At 44.8% G+C, this 8,909-nt stretch overlaps 1 long non-coding RNA gene across 5 annotated transcripts; it reads right to left on the bottom strand.

The window, feature by feature from the left end:
• Positions 1-2,839: 2,839 nt before the first annotated feature.
• On the bottom strand, positions 2,840-8,210 carry LOC143442137 (uncharacterized). 5 transcript variants are annotated; one of them, XR_013110139.1, is made up of 5 exons: positions 8,015-8,173; positions 7,746-7,808; positions 5,397-7,393; positions 5,009-5,214; positions 2,842-3,716 (listed from the first exon to the last, which is right to left on the bottom strand). It is a non-coding gene; the product is annotated as an uncharacterized LOC143442137 (long non-coding RNA). The 5 variants fall into 5 exon arrangements; XR_013110138.1 differs by having other exon boundaries at positions 2,840-5,214; XR_013110140.1 differs by lacking the exons at positions 2,842-3,716; positions 5,009-5,214 and having other exon boundaries at positions 5,284-5,715; positions 7,188-7,393.
• Between the last annotated feature and the right edge of the window lie 699 nt (positions 8,211-8,909).

Genomic DNA, 8,909 nt, shown 5'->3' on the forward strand with positions numbered 1-8,909 from the left:
AAAGTCATCTGAGAGTATCAGTGTTTTATATGCCTACTAACTGTGCCCAAAGGATCTACAAGTTCTGATCCCCCTGCGAGTTTCTGTGCAGGCTGAATGATCTTAAAGGGGGCCTGAGCCCCTTGGACTCCTGCCTACATTGCCAGTTGTGATCAATTGCTTCCCTGCTTATAACCTACCAGGTGGCCTGTCCTTGGTATAGGATCTCCAGACTGGTTGAGGCCTGCCTAGCTAAATGCATTGTTTTTCTTTGTTTTGTTTGCTACCTAACAGTCTAGACTTAGCACCACTAAAGGGATCTGAATCTCCATTTTCAAGTTTGCATACTTGGATATTCTGCCCCAGCCTGAGGACCCATGTAATATCCTTTTATTACCATGTATTACCTTAGCTAATTCTTATATTATTCTCCAAACTTAACCCATGGTGTGATTCTTTACTGATTGGACTTAGACTCTTAAAAAATGTGGGAATGAAGCAAAAGACTTTTGAAATTTTAGAGAAAAGGGCTCATTTAAAAAAAATAGAATCTACATAAAATACAGATTAGGTAAACCCACTTGAACCTCAAAGAGAAAGGGGGAAAATTCAACACATTGTACCGAATAGGAAGGAAAAAATTTAAAGCAATTAGACAAAAACTAGTAAATTATCTAGAAAAAAAATGAGAGGGACATTCACTTGTGGGGTATGTGGAGAGTACCACCAGAATTGTCTTGGACCTGGTGAAATGGAACATGTTTAAACCCTAGAAATCTCAAAACTTGAGAACGGCAGGAGCAAACTAGCTCCCTCCCTGTTTCTGAGCTTGCCTTGGAGCACATAACCCAGAGAACCCCAGCCAGGAGGTCACAAGTACTCAGTCATGTAGCAGAGCACCTGGCATTTCTTTCTTTGCAAATAAGACATCTCAGTAGCGTCAGCCTTCAGCCAGTGAGACTTTTCCTTCCCTGGATATTCTCATGCTCTTCCCCAAAACTATATAACTCTTGGTTCACCCTGAAAAAAGTGTATGTGTTCAAACCCACCCCCAATAAAAAATATGAACAAGCTAAGATTGTCTCAGAGAGCTGCTTCATTAAGGATGGTCAGAGCAGGCCTTCAACTAAAAGGGCTGAAATACTAAGGTCCTTAGAGAAGTCCCTCCTCCACCCCAGGCCCAAACATACACAGGCATAATTGCTTCCAACTGTACCTGGATCCTGCTTGTCCCGGACTCTGCTTCATCCTCCCAAGCCTGGTGAACAGAGGCATTACATGTCCCAGAGGGAAGAGGTGAACTGTGGACCCCACCAGTTCTAGACTTCAACCTGTTCTCTCCAAACCAATGTATCAGCCTCTGGACATCCTGAGAAGAGAGGCAGAACCTAAAACCACATTCACTTAAGAGCAAAAGATTTGGGGAAATAGTTTAGCAAGTAAAGGCATTGCAAGTACACAAATCCTAAATGAAGTAGAAATTTGTGTAATCAAAATGAACTGAGGGCTGGAGAGTTGGCACAGCAGTTAAAAACACTGGCTGTTCTTCTGAAGGACACAGGTTCAGCCTCATGGTGGCTAGTAACCATCTATAACTTCAATTTCAGGGTATTCTGGTCTCTGAAGGCAGAGGATAATCCATGCATGTGATACACAGACATACAGATGCAGGCAAAATGCTGTGTGTGTGTGTGTGCATGTGTATAACATTTAAAAAAAAAAACTCAAATGGCTGAGGGTGACGTGCCACTGTGCCTCTGCCCCTCACCAATAATAAATCTAGAAGTATGAAATACCATAAAGAAGAGAAAGTGAGAAATTCAACACTAACTATGAAGCAATATTTTCTGGGATTTAAAAACAACAACAACAACGCCTTTAATGGTGGCACACGCCTTTAATCCCAGCACTTGGGAGGCAGAGGCAGGCGGATTTCTGAGTTCGAGGCCAGCCTGGTCTACAGAGTGAGTTCCCGGACAGCCAGGGCTACACAGAGAAACCCTGTCTCGAAAAACCAAAGACAAACAAACAAACAAAACTTACCATGCAGCTCCATGCTTGTCTAACATTTTTTAAAATATTAGAACTAAACAAAAAAGTATGAATTGAGCAGAGGCATAAGATAGCATATAAAGAGTTTTAAGGCCATTTTGGAGGGGGCAAAGATGATACATTCTATAATCCAGTAAGGTAGATAGCATGTTCAAATGCACTGTGTGGAAACTGAGAGTATTGTTTGATGATCGACACCTACCAGATTTGTATCAGCCTGTGTGTTAGATACGTAGAGGAGAAATTAGTAGTTCAGAGACAGGTTTATACCTTCTTTGGGAATTCCAGTGAGTGAGTATATGAAGGATGAATGACACGGCATATTTGTCTCCAAAAGAAAACACTGGCTCCGAGAAAAGTCTGCCAATGAAAGCTAAGTGCATGGGTGAATGTCTAACAGAAACATTCACATAGGCTCAAACTATCACCCCATACCCAACATGTGTTATTTACGAAGCAGGAAACTGCAGCTTCCTCTGGGGAAGCCTGGCAGGTACTACCTTAAACACATAGGCAAGGTTACTATGAGTAACACACATCTCCACAGTGTTCTGTATTGAAGGGCATCTCCTCATTTGTCCTTTCTGCTCACAGAGACACACACTCAATCTACTTATGTAAACCATAGACAAACCCAGCTGGAAGGACGTTCTGCAAAAGAACTCCCAGCATTCCTCAACACTGTTGAGTTATAAATGGAAATCTCACAGATGGGAAGGAGATGGGAGCATGAGAACTAAACGGGATATAAATTCTGGATGGAATAACCCCCCCCCCCCCAAACAATGTTGATGGAAAAACAAACATCGGAATATAAATGATTTGATAGTACGGTATCAGCATTAGCTTTTCGATTTGATTAGTCTTCTTGGGTTATATAATATATGAAATAGTAAATGAATCTGGCTGAATGACACAGAGGGATTCTTTGTACCAGTTTTATGATGCTTCTATAAGTCCAAAACCAGCTGAAAAGAAAAGGCGTCTTTCATAGAGAGGGAGGGGAGAAGGGTTGGGGTGTTGTTTGTGAGTTCAAGCATACCTGTATTTTCACGAGTATGTAGAGACAGAGGACAACCTTTAGGAGCTGATTTTCTCTTTCCACTGACATATGAGTTTCTTTACCCACTGAGCCATCTCCTGCCCCCCCCCCCCCCCAAAAAAAAACCCTTTTAACCTGAAAGGAGAAAAAAAAATCAAGAAAATACAAGCTGCATAATACTCACATTCTTAGAAAACAACTGGACAGAGGGAACAGAGAGCATCTCAATGAAATCAGGAAGTCTTTCTCTCTGGGTTTGGAGGGATGGTTTTACAAGGCACAGAACTGCCTTGGTATGTTTCCTGTTCAGCATTTTAGACATTTCACTCCAAATCACCTTGCCTGACTCTCCAAGAAGTTGGCGATGAGCTCAAGATGGCTCTTCTGTAGTTCTCGAAAGATTTTCTTCCTCCTGTTGCCTTCATGTGATGGTTTGTATATGCTCGGCCCAGGGAGTGGTGCTGTTGGGAGGTGTGGCCTTGTGGGTGTGGGCTTTAATGCCCTTATCCTAGCTGCCTGGAACAGTCTTCCACTAGTAGCCTTCTGATGAAGCTGTAGAACTCAGAGCTCCTCCTACTCCATGCCTGCCTGGGATGCTGCCATGCTCCCACCTTGATGATAATGGGCATTTGAACCTCTGAACCTGTAAGCCAGCCCCAAATAAATGTTGTTCTTAAAAGATTTGCCTTGGTCATGGTATCTGTTCACAGTAGTAAAACCCTAAGACGAGTTCTTATCCATGTGATTATTTTGTCAGCAAGAAGCCAGAGGAAAATCAAGCCAGTAAGTAACATCCCTCCATGGCTTCTGCATCAGCTCCTGTTTCTTGACCTGCTTGAGTTCCAGTCCTGACTTCCTTTGGTGATGAACAGCCGTGGGGAAGTGTAAGCTGAATAAACCCTTTCCTCCTCAACTTGCTTCTTGGTCCTGATGTTTTGTGTAGGAATACAAACCCTGAGATACTTCATTTAGTCTTCGGTTGAGTACGATTGGATTAAGGGATGCCTACATAAATTTGCTTCTATCATTTATTTTGCTCAATGTCCTCTGAGTTTCATCTGTGATGGGATGCCTGACCTAGCTTTGGGTGAAATTCTCAGTCATTACTGCCTCAACATGTCGCATGCTCCTGTCTGTCTTTTTCCTACGGCATCACTACTTCCTGTTTCTTAGCACTTCCACAGCTGCCCTTGCACTCTCAGATGTTCCAATTCTTTTCAGTTTATTTGTCTTACTTTAATTTTTACTTTGGAAATTTTCTGTTGACATTTTCAAGCTCAGAAGTTTTTCTCTTGGCCAATATTATACCTACTTCACTCAAAGACAGCTTTTGTAGGGGGGTGGTAGTGTGTAAATGTGTGTGTGTGCTCATGTGCGTGCATGCATGAACACACATATGTACTGGCATGTGTGTATCACAATGCACATATGGAGGTCAGAGGACAACCTTTGAGAGTTGGTTCTTACTGTTTATCCTGTAGATCAGGGAATTAAATTCAGGTTTTCAGGCTTGGTGGCAAGCGCTCGTATCCACTGAGTCACCTTGCTGGCCCTTGACTGGATTTATAGTCACGTAGGAGACACAACCCTGCACAGTCTGAGAAGGTTTCCCCAAAAAGTTTGAGGAGAAGATCATTCCAAATGCTAGTGCCACCATTGCAAGGGCCTAAAGTGCTGCACTGAATAACAACAACAACAACAACAATAACAATAATAATAATGGCAGAAGCCAGGGAGCACCAACACGCCTTGCTCTCTGCTTTAGGATTCTTTTTGTTTTGTTTAATTTTAAGTGTATGGGTGTTTTGCCCCCAGGTCTGCCTTTCTGTACTGTTCATACGACTGGTGTCTGAGGAGGGCATTGATTGGATCCCCTGGAACAGAACATTCTGGAACAGAACATTCTCAGGCAGTTTTGAGCCACTGTATACGTACATGCTAGGAATTCAACCCATGCATGTCCTCTGGAAGAACAGTCAGTGCTCCTAACTGCTGAGCCATCTCTCCGACTCTGATCACTGCTTTGCGATGTAAGGAGTCCCTGGTGCATGCTCCCGTCACAGTGGACTGTGCTGTCCCTTCTCCACAATCAGCGATATTCTTTTAAACCTGGGGTCTTCAAGTTGTTCCTTGTCAGATATCTGGTCACAACACCAAGAGAAGTCATCACGCCCACTCCTGACATCCCAGATCAGAAACTGGACTTATTTCTTTGCATTTAAAAAATTTATTTATTTTTTTAAAAAAATGATCAAAATGTACATTGTAATTATTCATTAATACAATGTATTTATTTTTTATTTTATGTATATGGGTATTTTACCTGCATGTATGTCTGTGCACTGCATGTGTTCCTTGCGTGTGGAGGCCAGAAGAGGCTGTCACATCCCTGGAACTGGAGCTACAGATGGTTGTGAGTCACCATGTGGGCGCTGGAAATCTCACCCAGATCCTCTGGAAGAGCAGGCAATGCTCTTAGCCACTGACCAATTCTTCCAGTCCTATCCTTTGGCACATAGGTTTTCTCTTCCCAACAGTCCAGAGAGGAGACGAGTTGTTGTTTCTTTTTGTATCCCCTTGCTTTCTGTAGCTGCCTTTGTTTCTGGGTCCCACCTTTTTTTTTTCCCAGTTGGGTAACCATGCTTTAAGAGAAATGGTGATGTTCTTTAAGAGCTCCCTCAGAGGAACTCAATTCTTATAGCTTGCTGATGTTTTCTGTGTGTCCTGTGAATGACATCTCTGGTGGTCTTGGGCAGCATCCCAGTATCCCGGCTCAAGCCCTGTTACTTCCTGTGGGGTCCTCTCAGTTTACCACAGTTATACACCCTTGGCACACGGTGTCCCAGTGGTGAGCATAGATGCCACCACTTTTACTCCTTGTGATATTTGAGAGTATAGGGACCATGGCAACTGTCAAACTTCCCCGAGCATTATCTATTTCATCTGGTGCTCTCTCTATCTCTGTCTATCTCTTTGTGTGTGTGTGTGTCTGTCTGTCTGTTTGTCTGTCTGCCTCCTTTTTCTCCTTATTGATGGGTTTAGAATTTCCGCATTTGCAGCTTCTGGCTGGGAATGAGGCGCCGGGCTCTTTTGTCGTCCTAATCTCCATGACTAATTCTATTGGAGAATTCCCCGCCTAAACCTATAGGCTTAATCTTTCTTGATATTATTACTTTAAATGTTTTAAATTTTTATTTTATTATTTAATGTGAATTTATGTCTCACCTATAGGTATGTATGTATGTATGTATGTATGTATGTTACATGCACGTCTCATGCCATCAGAGGTCTGAAGAGGACCTTGGATTCCCTGGGACTGGATGGAATGAAGCACAGGTAGTTGTGAGCCACCAAGTGGGTGCTGGGAATTGAAACCAAGTCCTCTGCAAGAACAAGTGTTCTTGAACTTGGCCCTGCAAAATGGTTTCCACAAAGAAAAGTGGCGAGAAGAGCCATTCTGCCATAAACGAAGTGGTGACCAGAGAGCACACCGTTAACAGTCTCCAGCACATCCATGGAAGAGGGCTTCAAGAAGTGTGCCCCTTGGAAAATTTGCCATGAAGGAGATGGGGACTCCAGATGTTTGCATTGATGCCAGGTGCAGTGTTCCATAATGTATTTGTGTACATTTGTCCAGACACTGTAATGAGGCTGGGGACTCACCGAATGAACTCTAACATGTTATCTTACCTGCCTGTCACCACATTCAGAAATCTACAAACTGTCAATGTGGATGAGAACTAACCTTCGGAATGTCAAATAAAGTTGAAGATCTGCCAACAAAACAAACAAACAACCCCCCCCCCAAAGAACAAAACAAACAAACAAACAAAAAACCATGTGCTCTTAACCACTGAGTCAACTCTCCAGTCAAACCATTATTACTGTTTGGAGACAGGCCTTGTAGCACAGGCTGGACTCAAGATCCCTATGTAGACAAGGATGATCTTGAACTCCTGATGCTCCTCCCTCTGTCTCCCAAGTGCTGAGATTCCAGGTTATAACCAGTCACCACAATTTGTTTAGACTTAGTGGTTGTTGTCTTACAGCTATGAGCATCTCCCTTATCCTTTCTCTTAAACAGTGTAACTTCAAATGCACAGAAAACACCCACCTCAAACCCTGTGCTTGCTCTTCTGCCGTGAGAAATCTGAACTTTGTCAGCTGGGTTCTGCTTTCCTTTCTTAAGCGTCGCTCAGTGCCGTTGCTTAAGCTGTAGAAGATATTTCTTGATAATTTACAAGTTTTGCTTCATACTGACTGGTTCGGAAATTCTTTCTCTGTGACCATAAGATTCTGGCCTCTTCTGGGTAGAGGTCTCTGAAAAGAACCCAGGGGCCGATGAGATGCCGCAGCAGTTAAGGGAGAATGTCTCTAAGCCTGACACCCTACGTTCTAGCCCTGGGATCCACTTGGTGGAAGATGAGAATCCCAGTAAGTTCCTGACAGGCTGACTTCCACATGCTCGCTGTGGCAGGAACCCCCCTCCAATCCCGCCATGAAATTAGTAAGTAAATAAATGTGGGGTGTTTTGTTTGTTTAAAAGAAGATGAAGAACCCAGCCTGCATCTCTGTCTCTGAAATAAGTGTCTGCATTCTTTTAAATTCAGGGAATGGGAATTCTGTTGCTTGCTCAATCCTACAACAGTGAAGTGAGGGATTTCAGACTCACCTGTAGCTCTAATGCAGCTTCAGGAAGAAGCAACTCCACAGGGCCTAGGACATGTAGCCACCGCTAAAAGGGAGCACATGGCACCTCTCAGTCAACAGTTGAAGCAACCTTATGCGTTTATAGTTAGCACTGTTTCGTCCCAGCAGATCGCCTATCAAGGGAACGTTCAGCCTGGGAGATCCTGAGGGCTGGGACCATATACAATCTGCTGGCCAGCCTTAGCCGGAGCAGTCCCGGGACAGAGCCTGCACACCATTGTGGACGCGTACCTGGGGTCTCCCAAATGGTCAGAATCTGCTTTCCAGATTTTCCTGTGGCTTTGCACCATGCAGATGCGCGTCCCAATTACAGGGTCGAGCTGGAGGGAGAAGCCCAGCTCACAGGTCGCAAAGACCCTGGCCCTGGGCGGTACTTACACCCCAGTGGCGGGTCCCGGACGCAGTTCCTCCCTGCAGGGCTGCGGGAAGTGCTCAGCTGACCTGGGGGCGGGTCCGGGCTCAGGGCGGGGACAGAGTGGCCAGGCCTTGGCAAGGCTTGGGCGACACTGCCGGTTCCCTGCTGTAGTCAGCATGCATCTCTACCTGCTCTTGCTATTGGCGTTGTGCGGGGCAGGCTGCGTGGTGGCAGGTCCCAGTTACAGCCTAAGAGGGAGCTGGCGGGTGAGCAACGGGAATGGCTCCCTGGAGCTACCGGCGACTGTCCCCGGCTATGTGCACAGCGCCCTGCACCAACACGAGCTGATCCAGGTAGGGTGCACAGCCACCGCTCCATGCGGGTCCAGGTTGATCTGTGCAGCTGTGGACAGTTGGGAAATGGCCTGGCTGTGGGGGTTCAGGCCAATTGTGGACACTGACCCCCCCGCCCCCGCCGGGTCATCAGCGACCCTGCGAGGCGGAAGTTGCCTATATGAAACAAACAGTATGTCTGCTGTCTACTTAGCGTGGTGATTCTCTGCTCAAGCATTTCATAAAAGGACTTTTCTTTCTCCCTAAGGACAGGGTTACTGTTGCAATCATCTGGATGCTTGTAGGAGCTCTTAGTTTATCAAAGTTTATTGACTGTAGTGTCTCAGGTTTTCTTTTCCTGCTTTGAAGCCTCAGAAGTCAGGTTTGAAATAAACGCAAGGGATTGCACTAGTAAAGTTTGGTTGTTGATGCTAATGAA

Source organism: Arvicanthis niloticus, chromosome 4, assembly GCF_011762505.2.
Source record: "Arvicanthis niloticus isolate mArvNil1 chromosome 4, mArvNil1.pat.X, whole genome shotgun sequence".
NCBI classification, from domain to species: Eukaryota; Metazoa; Chordata; class Mammalia; order Rodentia; family Muridae; genus Arvicanthis; species Arvicanthis niloticus.